Raw genomic sequence first — 21033 nt, 5'->3', positions numbered from 1 at the left:
GCCTGTGAGCCATGGCCACTGAGCCTGCGCGTCCGGAGCCTGTGCTCCGCAACGTGAGAGGCCACAACTGTGAGAGGCCCGCGTACCGCAAAAAAAAAAAAAAAAAAAATTAAGTACCATAGTTAAAGAATTTTTTTAAACCCAGGGAGGATCCTCAAAAGTGTTTGTAGATGGATTACCAAGATGAGAGGCCACCAGTCTGACTAAACTGACTATAGCTAATATTCAGAGCCCAATAGGAATTTTTTTGAGGGGACCTTCACCCCTAAGCTAAATGAGGGAAAGTAAAACGTTCCAACATAGGTGAATGAGTATGTCAGTCTTTTGATGTCATTGGGGTGGCCAGCCAATTCTCTGAGAAGTTAAAAATGACTGTCCTTATTTTGCAAATCTAGTCTTTATAGGACCAGAGGTGTGTGTCTCTAGAAACAATCCAAAGCCCATCAATCCTTTTACCACTCCCCAAACCTCCTCTATTTATCTTAAGAGGTTCATAAGAATTGAAAAAAAAAAAAAGGGCTTTCCTGGTGGCGCAGTGGTTGAGAATCTGCCTGTCGATGCAGGGGACACGGGTTCGAGCCCTGGTCTGGGAGGATCCCACGTTCCAGGGAGCAACTAGGCCCGTGAGCCACAACTACTGAGCCTGCGTGTCTGGAGCCTGCGCTCTGCAACTAGAGAGGCCACGATAGTGAGTGGCCCGTGCACTGCGATGAAGAGTGACCCCTGCTTCCCACAACTGGAGAAAGCCCTTGCACAGAAACGAAGACCCAACACAGCCAAAAATAAATAAATAAACAAACCAATGAACTGACATTAAAAAAAAAAATTGAAAAAAACATTTCCTGGCCTTAAGGAAACTAAGACTTCCTAGGAGGAGCTTACTTTTCTCCTCCTGTGCCTTTGACATGCCAATGTTCTACCTAGTCTTCTCCAGAAACTCTTGTCTTGCCCATCTCTTTAAAATTTCAGAAAGGTAAAACAAAGGAAGATAGGTAATTTGGGACTTGACTTGTCAAGGACAAATAGAGATCTTAAGTGTCTTCTCCATAAATATTAGTAAAAAGGATTTAGCCATTCGGACAGGTGACCTTTATTTGTTCCATCTGCCAGAAACCCAATTTGAATCCACCCCCTTTTGTAACTGATGGGTTTTATATTTTTATAACTGATTCATGGATGAAATTTTGGGATGGGAACTATGGGGTGTCTGTGTGTTTTTATATGTGTGTTTTAGATGTCTTGTATTCACAAAGTTAATTTGTAAAAGAGCTCTATCTAACTGCCTTACAGGAAATTAAGCGCTCATATAAATACTCAGAAATAGAAAAGAAACTGGTCAGAATGAATTTCAGATTCACATGTTGTGGGAAATATTCAGTATTGAATTAATATCTGGTATTAAAGATATTGTCTTGTTGGCTTAATTATTAAGACATGACTTTAGAGTTATCAACATTAAGTATAATACTTTTATTATACTTAGGTTTATTAGAAATCAAGTAAGATATTATTCCCATTACAAAGTTTGCCAGCAAGAAAAATAACTTGGTATGGTGAAATTTTTAAGTAAATAAAATACAATTAAATAAGATAAAATCTTTTCGGTAAAATCTTCAGGAATAATTACATTTTGGGAATGTCTGTTTAAAATAGTCTTTCCAGATTTTGGTAACTTGAGTTTTGTTTAAATTAAGTGATGGGAATCCACTAAAAACCCAGATCAATTCCAAGTAAGATACTGGAACATTAATTACTGAACATAGACTTCTTTTTACAGAGGAACTAAAGATATTTAGGACAATTAGTAAATATGTTTGGTGCCACATTAAGACATTTTCTATTTTAAAAAAGCACATATTTTCTAGAAACCATAAGTAATATTTATAAGTTGGCTAAAATCTATTTAGTGCTAATATAAAAGACAGTTCATAATTGCTTACTTGTTGGTTTTTGATAGAAACTAGGTTTTAAGGCTAAGAATTAAAATATGTGTAACAAAAACTACTATAATAATAAGGGAAACATTTCAATATGTAAGGAAAGTAGGAGGCATGTTTTCAGTAAAAGAAGGTGTGAGAAATGGAAATTCATTTTGTTAAGGGAAAGGAAACCTTGAAGGAAAATTTTTATGCATTGTAAATATTAGCTAATATTAGACTGAATTTGATTAAGTAAATAAATTTTAATATTAAAAGTAAAATGATACAAAACCTGAATCTGGTTTTCTCTCTTTCAAGAGGATAAAGTTTTCTTAAAATACTGATCTGCTTTTGATAACAGATTGTAAATTTCTCTACCTTTAACTAGTAATCTATTATAACTTTCTGTATTTTCCTTCAAAATCTTTTATTGTCACTTTGGTTAAATGAATAAGCATTGTTCCACAGTGACCTATGATCCTATTTGGCCAAGTGTTTTGAAACCTTTTGATATTTTTGACAAACATCCCAATATTGAATTCTAATCAAAATTCTTTTGACCTCTAACTTTGGGATGCTTCACAGAGGACCCCTGAAGCATCACAGAGAGAGAGAAATATTAAGCTAATTAGGTATATTTGGTATGTTAAATTACATGGGAAGCATTGTGGTGATGAGTGGTGATGAGTGGTGATAAACTGGTTACATTGTATGGGTAAAAGTTATTAATATAGATATTCTAGAAATTATATGGAATTCCAAAAAATCCATTGTCCTAGTACAATGTTTTCAGACATAATTCTAGTAATTATCTTAAATTGTTTTATGTCACAGCAGTAACCAAGTGTCTTTATCAATTGCATTGCAATCAGATCTTTAACATTTCATTTTGATGTCTTGAGTCATTTATAGACTGTTATTGTCTTACTCTGACGCTTTTGCAAAAAATGCTTCACCTTTAAAAAGCTTCATAGAAAGAACTTTTTGACAAGCATAGGTTTCTGATAACTTTCAGAGCATACCATTTAACTGGGTAATAAATTAAAGAATTCTAATGAAAAACTTGATGGCTTCATAAAACTGTTACCTGAGGATTAAGACCAAGGATTAGTCACATAGGACTGAGTGAACTGATGGGTATGGTTATAATTTTTGATTTTTGTCTGAAATATTACTGGTTTTTATTCAGTGTTTTCCAGATATAAAGAAATTCTCTCCCTCGAGCTAATTATGACATACAGAAATTTGGTAAATTATACTTTTATAAGTAGAATTGAAACATTTGTCTTTTCCCTCTACCTTATCCCTCCTATGTTCCCAGCAGGTTCATCAGGTAAATAAGGAAGCTCACCTCCTAACAGGTGCAGGAATTTCAAGGTATTTAACAGACCTTGGAAAGAGAGGAATTCATCCATATATATAGGTGTGGCAGGCAGAATCTGGGGCATGCCCTTGGTGTGGATTTCCTGGCCTTGAGAGGTTTTTTTTAAAAAGTTCAATCTGAGATATTTTATGAAAAGTTCCAGCACGACCAATTTAAAAGAGCCTATGTGGTCAATTAACCAGAATTGTTTTGCAAAGAAATTAGTCTTAATTTGGCTATATTTGGTAGAAATTAGGGTAATTTTAGAGAGAAAAGGTTATGTTTCAGTGGATGTTACATTCTAGTTTTGTTACTTGATGTCTGTATTTACTGCCTAAGACTCACTTCCCAGATAGCTCCTTGATGTTATATTATTTCAAAGTTTAAGTGAATTGTTAAAAAGACACTCTAAGTTTGTTTCTGAAGCTTATCACAGTAACCTATTTTAGGTAAAGATCAGATGCTACATGACCTGCAACCAGGAGATTATGCACACTGGAAAAGATATCAGATAAAGGACTTTTTACAGCTGTACTGGAAGGGACAACATCAGGCCTCCTCCTGAATAAACTGTAACTCGTTTTTCTTATTCTAAGACCAACATTACCAGACCAGGATGAGAAGAAAAGGACATCTGCTGATGGATGTCCCAACTGTAGACAGCTGACTCAAATGCTGGACCAGGCCTGTATACTAATTACTTTGACAATTGCTCACACTTTTGCTCATGAACCAAATATATTTATTCCTTGAGCTCAATCATTTGAAAGTTTCTAAAATCAATACAATTGCTGGGTTTGTGGCAACCTGTATCCAGTACTCTTAGGTTGCCTTGGTGGATTTCTCTTCTCTAAGGCTCTAAGGGATGGCCCTTAGAGATTTTATTTTAGAAAAAAGAAACTTTAGCACTGTGAAAGTTAACATTACTGTCAATATCACTTAGTAAAACCCTCTTTCTTGGCCAATTAATGATACCTGTCCTGAGCCCGGTCATAAATACTCCTTTTCACTAGTTGTTAAATATTGGGTATCTCCTCAGCTCGGTGCTTTGTGACCGCCTGGAGGGGTGGGATGGGGAGGGTGGGAGGGAGGGAGATGCATGAGGGAAGGGATGTGGGAACGGATGTATATGTATGACTGATTCACTTTGTTATAAAGCAGAAACTAATAAAAAAAATATTGGGCATCTCCTAATAGGACCCAGTAGATTTATGGAACAAGTTTATGGCCTTGGCTCTCCCCAGGTTGGTTGGAAAGATGAACACATGGTTTCCCTTGGGCTCAAGATCATCTGTGGTTAGCCTTGGAAACAGCCACTGCCAATCTGTCTTTAATATGAACAAGCTGGTTTCTATCAGTTTTCCAGTGGTATGACCATTTGGCCATGATATTTGTTAACTCATCATATGACACATGAAGAATCAAATTTCAACTCTGAATGATCCTCTTGTCAGCTTAGGGGAAATACTAGGAAATGGTTTGGTTGGGTGGTTCTTGACTTAAATCTTTACTAATGACATTGTTCTCTATAAATTAATGAATATGCACAATGCACATGCATGGTAAAACTGGCATAAGTCCAGTTGGAATTGACCATTAGTCCTTGCCAGACATCTTACTGGTATAAGCCCTTAAAAGGAAAGAAAGAACTGTGCTATTAAGATCCAACATCTAGAGACTTGATGGACCCAGGCCCAGGGCATGTAAGCAACCAACTTGGCATTGAGGGACCAAATATTTGATCAGTTAATGCTTTCTATCAAAAGATTAATGATCTAGCACAGGGAGATCAGCTCGGTGCTTTGTGACCACCTAGAGGGGTGGGATAGGTAGGGTGGGAGGGAGACGCAAGAGGGAGGAGATATGGGGATATATGTATATGTATAGCTGATTCACCTTGATATAAAGCAGAAACTAACACACCATTGTAAAGCAATTATACTCTAATAAAGATGTTTTTTAAAAAAAAGATTAATGATGATCACAAGGGGGAAATTGATGAAATACATACTTTATGGCAAGATGAGAAATATTTAAACATAAAACACTCCTTTTCTCTTTCCTTTCTTCCTCTCTCTCCTCTCTCTCTGTCTCTCATCTCTATCTTCTGTTTCTCCCTCCTGTCCTTTCTCTCTTTCTTTTCCCCCTTTCATACTTTATCATTGATGCAGTATTGTGATTTATAAGAAAAATATATATTTGGTCATTTAGATTACCAAAATATATTTGATCTTCATCCACAGCTCCTGAAACCCTTACAATTTTTTGATCAATACAAGCAATTGGAATATCTTTTGTTATAATATTTGGTCTCATGTCCTCGGTTCCTGAAAAATGCTTCAGGACCATAAAATGAAATGGGTCTTGTTATTTATAACAAGTCCTTTCCAACACAATGAGGATGACTTTTGGATCCTATCCCAGGATGGGGGCTGGTTGTCAGGAGAACCAACCATGTGATTAGAGGGTTGGAATTTTCAGTCCCACTCCCTGATTCCCAGGGAGGGGAGAGTTGCTTGAGGTTGAATCAGTTGTCACTGGCCAGTGGCCAGTGGTTTAGTCAATCATGACTAGGTAAGCCTCCATAAAATCCCCAAAGATCAGATTTTTGTCTTTTTTAGGGACCTTCCACATTGGGGAACCAGAACACTTCCACATGCCACTGTTCCAAGTCCCCAAGCTCCTCTGGGACAGAAGCTCCTCTGTTTGGCAAGACTTTGCCCTATGTATCTCTTCATCTGTCTGTTGACTCATATCCTTTCATAATAAATCTGTAATCTGGTGAGTAAAACATGTTTCCCTGAGTTCTGTAAGCCATTCTAGCAAATTAATTGAACTCAAGGAGAGTGTCGTGGGAACATCTGATTGATAGGCAGTTGGTCAGAAGCACAAATAATAAAGCACGTGTCTCTGCTCCAAGCTCCAAGTACTTCTACCATTCGTTCCACTACCAGTAAAAGAAGAGGAAGAAAGAGGAAGAAATGATAGAATATGTGCTCAGGTCAGAGCCCCTGCAAGACCCCTCCTCTTGGAATGTGGCACAGGAACAGAAAAAGCTGTTGTTGGCCAAGGCAGGGTCTAGATGAGGCAGTAGCAAAGCGGGGGAACCCACTTAGGGGGACCTCCTTCAAATACCCACTTGGGAGATTGTTTTAAGAATTATGATAAGATATACCAACACAGGTCTTGGCACACAGGAACATCTACTCAATGGATGCTATTATTACTATTATTAATACTGTTATTACTAGTTTGAGTTTTTCTTCTTTCTCATTATTTTGAAACAGAGGATTTTTGTCACTTCACTTTTTCAATTTTTTTTTTTTTGCCTCCCTGGGTTTTCCCCAGAGAAGAGAAATGGTACTCCAGGGATTGCAGAGTGTCACCTGAATTTAGCAGAGGCATGCACACAGACTGGACTCTGGGACCTGACAGATTAGATGCAGAGGGAGCAAAAAAGAAAAATCATAGAAAGAGAAATATTCTTTGGAAGAGAATAATGTCCAGATTAATAAAAAAATCCTCCACCATTTGGGCCAAGGAAAACCCTATCAGTGCTGGAACCCTGACTCTCTTCTCTTGAGTATACAACTCTTGGAATTCCTAGTTCCAACTAGAAGATTCACAGATGAGCCCTTGGAATAAATCCTCCTGGGACTAGCAGGACTAAGGGGGTTGGAGGTGGGGGTAACCATGCAGGAATCAAATACAGATGAGGAGTGAGGAGAAATTTGCCATTCATTAATAAATACATGGAGAATTGGAAGTCTGTCACTTAATGTTCTATTTCAAACTACCTGTTTTAAAATCTTGCATTGCAAGACACCAATAGCTTAATTTGACCATGGTCTGGACTTGTGCTTTAGTTAGCCAGCACTTGTTCTACTCCAGAACTTTATTCCCATCACCACATGTATAGTCTGAGTTCCAATCTCTTTGCTGGCACTTGTTTTAATCAGGTTTGGTAAGACACACATGGAGTGACTGTCATGAATGAAGAAGTTTATACTCACAGATCCCTAGAATCAGGAAGCATGGCACACTATGGCACACAGGGCCACATGGGGAAGGACCAGGGTTAGTCAGGAGGAAAAGAGACGTGAAAGGGGAGAGCATGGCCTAGAACCTTTATTCAGGTTCTTGAGGGAAAGATTGGATGAGGCAGGGCATGTACACCAAGTAGCCATAAGATTGGCTAGTTTGAATAATTTGGTGTGCTTTATTTTAGGCTATAAGGGTCATTCCTAGTTGCCTGGTATATGGCCCTGGGGTGATTTAGGGCAGGGGGAATATTGGCTAGCTGTGTGTTTTATAAAGGAAACAGCTGGAAATATGGGCTCTGGATTGGTTGGTTTGTATATCAAAGGTGCAATTGAAGGGTGTAGTTTGCTATATCTACGAATTAGCTAGCCCCCTATGGTGGTAAGGGGGAGTCTCCAGGTTCAAGGCCCTAAAGGCCAGAGCATCAGGAATACAAAAATAAGAAATTATAGTCAGTACAGCATGGAAAACAGCTAGCAGATCCTCCTGAATAAAGTCTCCATATTCCCTGTTGCCTCCAATGTCATGCTAGCTGGGCTCAAGGCATCAGGTGTCTACCCTGCATGCCTACTCGCTGTGACCTGGGCACAACTGGTGACTGAATGGTCAGAGAAAACTGGAGATTCCAGATAAATTATTATGGGGGCAGAGTGGCTCTGGGATCCTCCTGTTGTCTCATAAGAATCCCACCCCATTATTTCCAGTTATTCCAGACTTCTCTCGATGGCTGTACATTCCCAGGCTCAGAATCCTTGGGCTTCTTCCTATTCATAGCCACTGAACCCTGTTGAGGGTGTCATGAGGAAGGAGCTAAGGGGCAGAGGAGTCTAGGGACTCTACTTAAACCCTGGCCTCTCTCTGGGCTTGTGATCTAAGGGAACTTTCGTATGTGTTCATGTGAAAAGACAAGACATATCCTCAAACGCTCTAAAAGGTTTGCTGAGAAATAATATATATTATTATAATAATATCATATTATTATTATTATTATATCATATTATTATGATGATAATAATAATAATACCTAACATCTATTGAATATTTAATGTGTTCCAAGTGTTATTTTAAACTCTAAGTATTAACTCTTTTAATCCTCACACAACCTTCTGAGGAAGAGAGATTCCAGATAACTTGCTTATGGTCACACTGATCACCGAGGATCAGCAACTCTGGCCTTCAGGTCAAATCTGTCCCACTGCCTCCTTCAAATCTTATTTATTCATCAATTTATCTATCTATTTATTTATTTTATTGTGGTAAAATACACTTAATATAAAATTCACCATTTTATTAATTTTATTTTTGCAAATTTTAAAAATTGAAGTATATTTGATTTATAATTTATATGAGTTACAGGTATACAATATAGTGATTCAATATATTTATAGATTATATTCCATTTAAAGTTCTTATAAAATATTGGCTCTATTCCCTGTGCTGTATGATATATTCTTGTAGCTTATCTATTTTATACATAGTAGTTTGTATCTCTTAATCCCCTGTCTGTATCTTGCTCCTCCTCTCTTCCCTCTCACCACTTTTAACCACTAGTTTGTTCTCTATACGTGTGAGTCTGTTTCTGTTTTGTTATATTCACTAGTATGTTTTATTTTTCAGACTCCACATATAAGTAATATCATACAGTATTTGTCTTTCTGTGTGTGACATATTTTACCAGGCATAATACACTCCAAGTCCACCCATATTGTTGCAAATGGCAAAATTTGGTTCTTTTTTATGGATGAGTAGTATTCCATTGTGTGTGTGTGTATATATATATATATATATATATATATATATATATATATATCACATCTTCTTTATCTTTTAAACCTGATGACACTTAGGTTGCTTCCTTATCTTGGCTATTGTAAGTAGTGCTGCTATAAACATTGGGGTGCATGTATATTTTCTAATAAGTGTTTTTAGTTTCTTTGGATATATACCCAGCAGTGGAATTGCTGGATCATATGTTATTTCTATTTTTAATTTTTTGAAGAACCTCCATACTGTTTTCCATAATGGCTGTACAAATTTATTACACATTCCCACCAACAATGTACAAGTGTTCCCTTTTCTCCACATCCTCACCAACATTTGTTATTTGTGGTCTTTTTGATGATAGCCATTCTGACAGCTGTGAAGTGATTTTGATGTTTTGTGGTTTCGACTTGCATTTGTCTGGTGATTAGCGAAGCTGAGCATCTTTTCATGTGCCTGTTGTCCATCTATATGTCTTCTCTGGAAAAAATGTCTATTCCGATCTGCCCATTTTTTAATCAGTTTTTTGGAGTTTCTTGATATTGAGTTGTATGAGTTGTTTATAGGGTTCAGATATTTACCGTATATTAGTCATATCATTTGCAAATATCCTCTTCCATTCAGTAGGTTGTCTTTTTGTTTTGTCAATGGTTTCCTTTGCTGTGTAGAAAGATTTTAAGTTAGATCCCATTTGTTTATTTTTGCTCCTGTTTTCTTCACCTTAGGAGACAGATCCAAAAAAATATTGCTAAGACTTATGTCAAAGAACATGCTATCTATGTTTTCTTCTGGAATTTTTATGTTTTCCAGGCTTACATTTAGGTCTTTAATTATTTTGAGCTTATTTTTGTATATGGTATGAGAAAATATTCCAATTTTATTCTTTTACATGTAGCTGTCCAAATTTCCCAGCACCACTTATTGAAGAGACCATCTTTCCACTATATTCTTACCTCCTTTGTCATAGATTAATTGACCATAAGTGCATGGGTTAATTTGTGGGCTCTCTATTCTGTTCCATTGATCTATATGTTTGTTTTTGTGCAAGTATCATCCTGTTTTGATTGCTGTAGCTTTGTAGAATAGTGTGAAGTTGGGGGGTGTGATACCTCCAGCTTTGTTCTTTCTTCTCAAAATTTGTTTGGCATTTGGGCTGCTTGTGGTTCCATATAAAATTTAGGATTATTTGTTCTAGTTCTGTGAAAAGTGTTGTGGGTATTTTGATAGGGATTGCATTAAATATGCTTTGGATTGTAAGGACATTTTCACAATATGAATTCTTCTAATTAATGAACATGGAATCTCTTTCCACTTCTTTGTATCATCTTCAAATTCTTTCATCAATGTTTTGTAGTTTTCAGAGAATAGATCTTTCACTTCCTTGGTTAAGTTTATTCCTAGGTATTTTATCCTTTTTGATGCAGTTTTAAGTGGGATTGTTTTCTTGTTTTCTCTTTCTGATAGTTCATTATTAGTGTATAGAAAAGCAACAGATTTCTGTAAATTAATCTTTCCTCCTGCAACTTCACTGAATTCATTTATTAGCTCTAATAGTTTTTTTTTGGTGGAGGCCTTAGGGTTTTCTATGTATAGTATCGTGTCATCTGCAAATAGTGACAGCTTTACTTCTTTGGTTCCAATTTGGACGCCTTTTATTTCTTTTTCTTTTCTGCTTGCTGTGGGTAGGACTTCCAGTACTGTGTTAAATAGAAGTGGTGAGGGTGAGCATTCTTGTCTTGTTCCTGATATTAGAAGAAAAGCTTTTGGCTTTTCAGCACTGAGTATGATGTTAGCTGTTGGTTTGTCATAAATGACCTTTATCATGTTGAGATATGTTCCCTCTATACCAAATTTGATGAGAATTTTTATTATGAATTCATGTTGAATTTTGTCAAATTCTTTTGCTGTGTCTATTGAGATGATCATGTGATTTTTACCCTTTCTTTTTTCATTGTGGTGTATCACAATGATTTATTTTCAAATGTTGAACTATCCTTGCATCCATAGAATAAATCCCACCTGATCATGGCATGTGATCCTTTTTATATATTGCTGTATTTGATTTTATAATGTTTTGTTGATGATTTTTGCCTCTATATTTATCAGAAATTTGGGCTTGTAATTTTCATTTTTGTAGTTTTTGTTTGGTTTGGTATTAGGGTAATGGTGGCCTAGTGGAATGAATTAGGGAGTGTCTCCTCTTCACTTTTTGGAATAGTTTGAGAAGGATAGGCATTAGTTCTTCTTTAAATGTTTGGTAGTCTTCCCTTGTGAAGCCATCAAGTCCTGGACTTCTGCTTCTTGGAATTTTTTTTCTTTATTACTTATTCAATTTTACTGTTAGAGATCATTCTGTTCAGATTGTCTATTTATTTCTGATTCAGTCTTGGAAGATTGTATGTTTCTAGAAATTTATCTATTTCTTCTAGGTTGTCCAGTTTGTTGGCAGATAATGGTTCATAGATTTCGCTTATGATTTTTTTTATCTCTGTGATATTGGTTGTAATTTCTCCTCTTTCACATCTTTTTTAAAAATTTGGCTCCTGCCTTTTTCCTGGGCTAAAAGCTTATTAATTTCATTTATATTTTCAAAAAAACAAGTTTTTTGTTTCATTAATCTTTTATGTATATATTTTGGTCTCTATTTTGTTAAATTTCCTCTCTGATCATTATTAGTTTCTTTCTTCTGCTGACTTTGGATTTGTTCTTTTATTTTTTTTTCTAATTCCTTTAGATGGTAGTAAGATTGTTTAAGATTTTTCTTGTTTCTTGGGTTAAGCCTGTATTGCTATAAACTTTCCTCTTAGAACTGCTTTTGCTTTCCAAAATCCAAAGATTTTGGAAAGTTGTGTTTTTATTTTCACTTTTCTTGAGGTATTTTCTGATTCCCTCTTTGGCTTCTTCATTGACACATTGCTTTATTAGTGGCATGTTGTTTACTTTCCATGTATTTGTGTTTTTCCCATTTTTCTTCCTGTAATTGATTTCTAGTTTCATATCATTAGGGTCAGAAAAAAAATGCTTGATATAATTTCTATCCTCTTAAATTTGTTGAGACTTGTTATGTGTCCTAGCATGTGATCTATCCTAGAGAATGTTCTATGTGCACTTGAAAAGAGTGTGTATTCTTCTGTTTTTACATGGAATGTCTTGTAGATATTGTTAAGTCCAACTGGTCTAATGTGTTATTTAAGACCACTGTTTCCTTATTGATTTTCTGTCTGGATGATCTGTCCATTGATATAAGTGGGACGTTAAAGTCCCTTACTATTATTGTATTATTGTAAAATTTTTTCTTTATGTCTGTTAATATTTGTTTTATATATTTAGGTGTTACTATATTAGGTGCATACATGTTAACAAATGTTATATTGTCTTCTTGTATTGGTACCTTTATTTTTAAATAATGCCTTTATTTGCCTTTTGTTATAGACTTTGTTTTAAAGTCTACTTTGTCTTATATGAGTATTGCTACCCAGCTTCCTTTTCATTTCCATTTGCATGTAATATCTTTTTCCATACCTTCACTTTCAGTCTGTGTGTCTTTAGCGCTGAAGTGAGTCTCTTGTAAGTAGAGTACAGATGGGTCACATTTTTATCCAATCAGCCACCTATGTGTTTTGATTGGAGCATTTAGTCCATTGACATTTAAAACAATCATTGATAGCTATGTGCTTACTACCATTTGATTACTTGTTTTCTGGTTGTTTTTATCGCTCTTCTCTATTCTTTTCTTGTACTTTTAGTTTCTTCCCTTGTAGTTTGATGATTTTCTTTAGTGGTATGCTTTTGTTCCTTTCTCTCTGTTTTTATGTATCTCTATGTTTTGATTTGTGCTTATGATGGAGTTCATGTAAGCTGATTTGTAACTATGACTACTTATTTTAAACTGGTAGTCATTTAAGTTCAAACACACTCTAAAAGATCTACATTTTTTACTCCCTTCCTGCACATTTTGTGTTTTTGATGTTATATTTTACAACTTCATGTTTATCCCTTTACTGATTATTGTAGAGTTGATTTTACAATTTTCTTGTCTTTTAATCTTTGTACTAGCTTATTTAAATGTTTGACCCTCAGCCTTTACTATATATTTGGCTTTACTAGTGGAATTTTCCATTCCCTATAGATATTTGCTTCTTGTTGTAGCATTTTCCTTTCCATGAAAAGAAAACCCCTTAGCATTTCCTTAAAGGTTGGTTCAGTATTGACAAACTATTTTAGTTTTTGCTTGTCTGAGAAGTTCTTTATCTCTCCTTCTACTCTACATGATAATCTTGCTAAGTACTGTACCCTAGATTGCACGTTTTTCCCTTTCATCACTTTGAATATAACATGCCACTCCTGGCCTGAAAAATTTCTGCAGAAAAATCAGCTGACAGCCTTATGGGGGTTCCCTTATATATGACTGTTTTCCTCTTGCTGCTTTTACAATCCTCTCTTTATCAACTTTTGCCACTTTAATTATATGTCTTGGTATGGATCTGTTTGGGTTCTTCTTGTTTGGGACCCTCTGTGCTTCCTGTACCTGGATATGTTTCTTTCTTCACATTTGGGAAGTTTCCAGCCATAATTTCATCAAATACATTTTGACCTCATTGTCTTTTTTCTCCTTCTGGGACCCCTATAATGGAAATGTTGGTATGCTTGATGTTATCCTTGAGGTCCCTTAAAATGTTCTCATTTTATTTAATTTGTTTCTCTTTTTGTTTTTCTGGTTGAGTGATTTCCATTTTTCTATCTTCCAGATCACTTATGTATACTTCTGTAACACCTAGTCTGCTGTTAATTTTTTCTAACATGTTTTTCATTTCAGTTATTGTAATGAACTCTTCAATTCTGACTGGTTCATTTTTATATTTTCTAGTTCCTTATTAAAATTTTCACTGTGTTTATTTATTTCCCCCTAATTCAGTTAGCATTCTTACTACTAATGCTTCAAACTCTTTGCCTGGTAAATTGTTTATTTCTGTTTCATTAATTGTTTTTTCAGGGGTTTTCATTTTCTCTTTTCATAAAAGCAAAATCCTCTGTCTTCCAATTTTGGTTAATTTTCTCTGTCTCTATGAAATTAGGTGCAACAGTTACCTACTGCAATCTTGAAGGGGTGTTCATGTGTGGGAGTGTCCCTGTACAGTCTGTATGTGTCCAGTAGCTTTGGTGCGATAGCTGGATCTGACTTGAACTCAAGTCATATCTTTCCCCAGGGAGTGCAGCCAGCTATCACATGGTCTTTTGTATGTCTTCACCTGGAATCTCTTGCCTTAGTCCCTGTAGGTCTGTATAAGTAGTGCCTATCATTTTTATACTTGAGTTCTGAGTTAGGAAAAATAGAGATGAGCATCTTACATCAGCCATTCAGATAGGTTATCTGAATGGTATCTAGGTATCCCCTGGATAGGTTAGAATAGATGCACACAATAATTTGCAAATAAAGTCAGCTTACTCTGGTTCACAAGGAATAACTGAGAACTGTGATGCTACCTCTTAGAGACAGGGGCTACCACTCTGCTGAGAAGGTGTTGGCACAAGGTTGAGTAAAAATGCCACATAGTTTTCCTTACATTTTGAAGATGATTTTTCTTGATTGGACATTTTCTTTGTTGCTGTGAATCTTTTACTTCTTTTCAGAGCTCTGACAAAGCTGTTTCACTTTCTGCTTTAAAAAAATATTTCTGTGAGAGAATGAGAGCTTAGAGCTTTTGAGCATTTTGCTGCCATCCCCTTTGAAAATAAAGCTTTTAAAAGAGCAATATATTTCAGGAGGGATCGAGGCAAGAAGGTAGGAAAACACAGTGTGGAATCTGAATTTTATTCATTTAAGTGTGGCTGATAAATTATTTTAGGTATTGGGAAAAAACAGAGAGTAAAATGGAGTTCTTAGTTTAAAATGGGAGAAAATGAGTTCTTTGTTTAAAAGGGATTGAAACAGAAAATGTTTGCTTTCAACTTAGAAATTATAATTTTCTCTCAGCCATCTCAGAAGTGTTTTTAGGCCACTAAATGGTTGAAGTCAACCAAATGCTTTTCTCTGAGAAGAGAGATGGATGTGACCTTCATCATTAGAAAAGCTGCTGACCGCCCTCATCAGTCTTGTTGGCATTAATCTCACAGTAATCAAAATTAAATAAGTTGCCCTGGTAGAGACAGGTCAGTGACATATACGCTATAAATGGTAGGAAGATGTAAACTTGATGATGACATACACTTTGGAACAATAAAACCTAGTTTATATAGAGAGGAATTCATGATGAAATTCTTTAATTAACATTCACTTCAGTTTGATAAGAGCTAGGATTTGTTGTGATGCTTTGAAAGACAATCTGTTTATTACTGTTGAAAATATAAACAGATGGGATAACCCAGGTCTAAAGCAATGGTTTTCAACCTTGATTTCACACTGGAATCATCTGAGGAGATTTCAAAATTATGGCTTACTGGAGTGAACAACAGAATAAATAGACTCTCTAGAGATTTCTTCAAACATATTTATTGAGGTATAGTTTACATAAGATAAAATTAACCTATTTAAAGTCTACATCATATTTTTTAAATAAATTTTATCATTTATTTATTTGTTTTTGGCTGTGTTGGGTCTTCATTGCTGCGCATGGGCTTTCTCTAGTTGCAGTGAGTGGGGGCTACTCTTCGTTGTGGTGTGTGGGCTTCTCATTGTGGTGGCTTCTCTTTTTGCAGAGCATGGGCTCTAGGTGTGTGGGTTTCAGTAGTTGTGGCACATGGCCTAAGTAGTTGTGACTCACGGGCTCTACAGCACAGGCTCAGTAGTTGTGGCACATGGGTTTAGTTGCTCCATGGCATGTGGGACATTCCCAGACCAGGGATCGAACCCATATCCCCTGCATTTGCAGGCAGATTCTTAACCACTGCACCACAAGGGAAGTCCCATAAAGTCTACATCTTAATGAATTTTTGAAGTAAATTTATAAAGATGTATAATTATTTACACAATCCAGTTTCAGAATATTTCCATCATTCCAAAAAGATTTCTTTCTCTTGCTGGTTTGCAGTTAATCACCACCTTTTTGTGGACCTTTCATAGAAATGGAATCATACAGTATGTGGTATTTTACATCTTACTTCTCTCTGCTTACATCACCCATATGTTCATGTATGTTGTTCACTTTTTCACATTAGATCTATTAGCATATAAATCACAGTTGCTTTAAATTCCTGGTCTGATAATTCCAACATCTCTGCCATATCTGAGTCTGGTTCTGGTTCTCCTCTGTCTCTTCAAACTGGTTGTTTTCTTTTAGTATGCTTTTTTTTTTTTTCCTGAAAGTAAAACTTTATGTACTGGGTAAAATATACTGAGGTAAACAGGCTTTTAGTGTGAGGTTTCGTTTATCTGGCTAGGAGTTAGGTTGTGTTTAGTGTTTGCTGTAGCTGTAGGTGTCAGGGACTAAAATTTCCTATGGTGGCCATGTTTTTACCTCTCCCACTATCTTTAGGTTTTCCTAGAGACTACTTTAAAAAAATCTTTACTGGATCATAATTGCTTTACAGTGTTCTGTTAGCTTCTGCTGTACAAAAAAGTGAATCAGCTATATGTATGTATGTATGTATGTGTATATATATATATATATATATATATATATATATATATATATATATATCCCCTCCCTCTGGAGACTCCCTCCCACCCTCCCTCCCCCATCCCTCTAGGTCCTCACAAAGCACTGAGCTGCTCTCCCTGTATTATGCAGCAGCTTCCCACTAGCTATCTATTTTACACATAGTAGTGTATATATATATATCAATGCTACTCTCTCACTTCTTCCCAGCCTCCCCTTCCCCGCCATGTCCTCAAGTCCATTCTCTATGTCTGTGTCTCTATTCCTGCCCTGCCACTAGGTTCATCAGTACCATTTTTCTAGATTTCATATATATGTGTTAATATAGAGTATTTGTTTTTCTCTTTCTAACTTACTTCACTCTGTATGACAAACTTTAGGTCCATCCACCTCACTACAAATGACTCAATTTCATTCCTTTTTATGTCTGAGTAATATTCCATTGTATATATGTACCACATCTTCTTGTATCTATACATCAGTCAATGGACTTTTAGGTTGCTTCCATATCCTGGCTATTGTAAATAGTGCTGCAATGAACATTGGGGTAAATGCGTCTTTTTGAATTATGGTTTTCTCAGGGTATATGCCCAGTAGTGGGATTGCTCGGCTATATGGTAATTCTATTTTTAGTTTTTTAAGAAACCTCAATACTGTTTTCTATAGTGGCTGTATCAATTTACTTTCCCACCAACAGTGCAGGAGGGTTCCCTTTTCTCCACACCCTCTCCAGCATTTATTGTTTGTAGATTTTTTGATGATGGCCATTCTGACCGGTGTGAGGTGATACCTCATTGTAGTTTTGATTTGCATTTCTCTAATAATTAGTGACATTGAGCATCTTTTCACGTGCCTCTTGGCCATCTTTATGTCTTCTTTGTAGAAATGTCTATTTAGGTCTTCAGTGAATTTTTGGATTGAGTTGTTTGTTTTTTGATATTGAGCTGCATCAGCTGCTTGTATATTTTGGAGATTAATCCTTTGTCAGTTGCTTCATTTGCAAATATTTTCTCCCATTCTGAGGGTTGTGTTTTCATTTTGTTTATGGTTTCCTTTGCTGTGCAAAAGTTTTGAAGTTTTATTAGGTCCCATTTGTTTATTTTTGTTTTTATTTTCATTACTCTATGAGGTGGGTCAAAAACGGTCTTGCTCTGATTTATGTCATAGAGTGTTCTGCCTATGTTTTCCTCTAAGATTTTTATAGTATCCGGTCTTACTTTTAGGTCTTTAATCCATTTTGAGTTTATTTTTGTGTATGGTGGTAGGGAGTGTTCTAATTTCATGCTTTTATATGTAGCTATACAGTTTTCCCAACACCAATTATTGAAGAGGCTGTCTTTTCTCCATTGTATATTCTTGCCTCCTTTGTCAAAGATAAGATGACCATATGTGTGTGGGTTTATCCCTGGGCTTTCTACCCTGTTCCACTGATCTATATTTCTGTTTTTGTGCCTGTACTATACTGTTTTGATGACTGTAGCTTTGTAGTATAGTCTGAAGACAGGGAGCCTGATTCCTCCAGCTCCGTTTTTCTTTCTCAAGATTGCTTTGGTTATTTGGGGTCTTTTGTGTTTCCATACAAATTGTAATATTTTTTGTTCTAGTTCTGTGAAAAATGCCATTGGTAGTTTGATAGGGATTGCACTGAATCTGTAGATTACTTTGGGTAATATAGTCATTTTCACAATGTTGATTCTTCCAAACCAAGAGCATAGTATATCTCTCCATCTGTTTGTATCATCTTTGATTTCTTTCGTCAGTGTCTTATAGTTTTCTGCATACAGGTCTTTTGCCTCCTTAGGTAGGTTTATTCCTAGGTATTTTATTCTTTTTGTTGCAGTGGTAAATGGAATTGCTTTCTTAATTTCTGTTTCTGATTTTTTCATTGTTAGTGTATAGGAATGTAAGAGATTTCTGTGTGTTAATTTTGTATCCTGTGACTTTTCTAAATTCATTGATTAGTTCTAGTAGTTTTCTGGTGGCATCTTCAGAATTTTCTATGTATAGTATCATGTCATCTGCAAACTGCCTGTTTTAAATAAGGTTTGAGACACAGTTCTTTCAGTTATATTCTCTTGTTATTAAACAGGAGCCCTATTGATGTGGCTGTACATTATGAGGGGAAAGGGAAGTTGCCTATAGCTTATGCTTAAGTTTCAGTCTTTTAGTGTTCCTGTGACCCTGGGCTGTGACCTTCACAAGTGCTTCTCAGTTTTTTCCGTCTCCCATGTGGAAGGCTAGAGGGAGCTGGAGTTGTGTGCTTTCCTTCCCCTGTTCAGTTAGGCCCAGTCAGTTATGGTTTTGCAAACCGTTTCTCTTGATAGAAGGCCTTATTCAGAACACAATGTCGTGCATGCATTTCAAAATGGCTCCTTTTCTTTCTAGAAGGATGAGGGGAATTTTCTCAGATATTCATTGTGAGAGCCAGGTAGGGCTCCTGGAGGTAAAACACAAAAGTTGTGTGGCCTCCCTTAAGACTGGTCTTCCCTGGCATTTTTAACTCTCAAACTTGTCCACAGTGGGCCTCCAGCAATTTGTCAATTATATTTAAATATTTTGTACCCTCGTACTGGTGTCCATAGAGGTTTCTGCTCCTGGGCTTCTGTGGTAATTTGTGATTCTCTATCCTCCTGTCAGTATCTCCATTTTGGGGGCAATGCTTTGTCTTGTCATCTTAGTCCACTGACGGATTTAAGAAGAGTTGGATTTTAGTTTGTTCAGCTTTTTTCTTATTTGAGTATGGGAGTTATAATTTCCAAATTCTTTATGTGCTGGACTGTCATTAATTGATTTTTGTATGCTAAATCAACCTTGCATTTCTGGGATAACTTCTCCCCATGTTATACGTTGGTAGATTCATTTTGTTAATACTTTGTTGAGAATTTTGCCTGTACGTTCATGAAGGATAATAGTTCATAGTTTTCCTTTCTTGTAATATCTTTGTCTGACTTTGATATCTAGGTGCTATTGATCTCATTGAGTGAATTGGTATTTACTCTTCCTCTATATTCTAAAAAAGTTTATGAAGGATTGGTGTTATTTCTTCTTTAAATATTTGATAGGATGCACTAATGAAGTCGTCTGGACCTGAGCTTTTCATTATGGGAAAATTTTAAATTACTAATAAAGTTTATTTTCTTGTTATAGGGTTATTTAGATTTTTGACTTCTTCCTGTGTCAGTTCTTGTATTTTGGGTCTTTCTCAGAATTTGTTCACTTGATCTAATATGTTAGCTTAAGGTTCTTTATACTATTCTTTTTAATACTTTTAATTTCTGCATGATCAGTAGTGATGTCACCTCTTTCATATCTGATGCTAATAAATTATCTTTTTTTCATAGTCAGTTAAGCTAAAGATTTTCAATTTCTTTGATTTTTTTCAAACAGCCACCTTTGGGGTTGATTGATTTTTGTATTGTTTCTCTGTTTTTTCTTTTACTGATTTCACTCTAATCTTCATTATTTCCTTACTTCTGCTAACACTGAGTTTGTTTAACTTTTCTTCTAGGTTTTTAAAGCAGTGTAATAGGGGCAGGGCAAGCACAAGCTGTAGCAGCCCCACTCAGCCATTGGGAGGTGTTGCAGTGAGCCCCTCCCCCCAAGCAAGCGACCGTTGTTGAACAACTGTCAATGAGCAACCATTAGTGGTTCCACTTAGCCATTGATCGGTGCCACAGTGGGCCCCTCCTCCTCCCTCTCTTCTGTATAAAAGGAACCTGAATTCGGACTGAGGGAAGATTTTTTTTTGAGACACTAGTCTGCCATCTTCTTGGTCTGCTAGCTTTCTGATTAAAAGCATTATTCCTTGTTTGGCTTATTGTGTGGTGAGCAGAACAATCTTGGGCTTGGTAACAGTAGAAGTTTAGGTTATTTATTTGAGACTTTTCTTCTTTTTATACATAGCTATAAATTTCTCTTCAAGCACTGCTTTAGTGAATATCATCAATTTTGATGCATCATGTTTTTTTTTTCTTTTCTTTCAAAATATTGTCTAATTTCCCTTGTGATTTTTTCTTGACCCATGTGTTATTTATAAGTGTGTGGTTTAATTTTTAAATATTTGGGTATATACCAAGTTTCTTTTTGTTGATTTCTAGTTAAATTATTTTGTGGTCAGATATCATATTTTATATTATTTTAATCCTTTTAAATTGACTGAGACTCAGTTTCTGCACTAGCATTGTTCTATTTAGCACTGATCTATCTCTGCTTTTAGTAATGTGTATTCTGTTGTTAGGTGAAGTGTTCTATAGAAGTCATTTTAGCTCAAGTTTGTTAATAGTGTTAAAAAGTCTTCTATATGCTTGCTGACTTTTTGTCTTATTGTTCTATTAATTATTGAGATTGTGGTGTT

The sequence above is a fragment of the Mesoplodon densirostris genome, chromosome 6 (assembly GCF_025265405.1).
Source record: "Mesoplodon densirostris isolate mMesDen1 chromosome 6, mMesDen1 primary haplotype, whole genome shotgun sequence".
NCBI lineage: Eukaryota > Metazoa > Chordata > Mammalia > Artiodactyla > Ziphiidae > Mesoplodon > Mesoplodon densirostris.
This window is presented reverse-complemented; position numbering follows the sequence as displayed.